General features: G+C 40.8%; 1 non-coding gene across 1 annotated transcript; it reads right to left on the bottom strand.

The window, feature by feature from the left end:
* Positions 1-536: 536 nt before the first annotated feature.
* TRNAC-ACA (transfer RNA cysteine (anticodon ACA)) lies at positions 537-608 on the bottom strand. Its single transcript has one exon. It is a non-coding gene; the product is annotated as a tRNA-Cys (tRNA).
* Between the last annotated feature and the right edge of the window lie 345 nt (positions 609-953).

Raw genomic sequence — 953 nt, 5'->3', positions numbered from 1 at the left:
ATACTGTCCAACCATCTCATCCTCTTTCATCCCCGTCTCCTCCTGCCTTCAATTTTTCCCAGCATCAGGATCTTTTCCAATGAGTCAGTTCTTCCCATTAGGTGGCCAAAGTATTGGTTTCAGCTTCAACATTAATCCTTCCAATGAATATTAAGGACTGATTTCCTTTGGGATGGACTGATTGGATCTCCTTGCAGTTCAAGGGACTCTCAAGAGTCTTCTCCCATAACATGATCTAGAAGTGAAGATACTATCTGCAAAACATCCATTTGCAATGAATCAGAGGAAACATGGCTATAGACTAAATGAAAGTTTCATTTTATTGGATAATTGAATTTTAATTAATTTTTGCTACCTCATCTGAGAGTTAAAACAAAATTCTGCTATTGGAGCAGAATTTAAGAATAAGTAAGTAGAGTAGCTCAGTCGTGTTCAAATCTTTGCGACCCCATGGACTGTAGTCTACCAGGCTCCTCCCATGGGATTTTCCAGGCAAGAGTACTGGAGTGGGTTGCCATTTCCTTTTCCAGAGGATCTTCCACACCCAGGGATTGAACCTGGGTCTCCTGCATTGTAGGCAGATGCTTTACCATCTGAGCCACCAGGGAAGTCTAAGAAGAATAAGTAAGTGAATATTTAAAACTCTAGCTTAAATCTGTTAAAATAAGAGCCACAAGAAGCTGAGGATGGAGGAGAATGTGGTATTTTAGTTGGATTATGGTGCAATATGAGGTCTGTTCAGTGAGAGTCAGCACACTTCTATTACATGTGGACTAACTTACTGACCCCAATATACTCATGGTGGCACTCAATATGCCAGCAACTTTGGAATACTCAGCAGTGGCCACAGGACTGGAAAAAGTCAGTTTTCATTCCAATCAAGAAGAAGGGCAATGCCAAAGAATGTTCAAACTACCACACAATTGCACTCATCTCACATGCTAGCAAAGTAA

This window comes from Bos javanicus, chromosome 9 (genome assembly GCF_032452875.1).
Source record: "Bos javanicus breed banteng chromosome 9, ARS-OSU_banteng_1.0, whole genome shotgun sequence".
NCBI classification, from domain to species: Eukaryota; Metazoa; Chordata; class Mammalia; order Artiodactyla; family Bovidae; genus Bos; species Bos javanicus.
The sequence above is the reverse complement of the archived record's forward strand: the minus strand, read 5'-3'. Positions and strand labels throughout refer to the sequence as shown.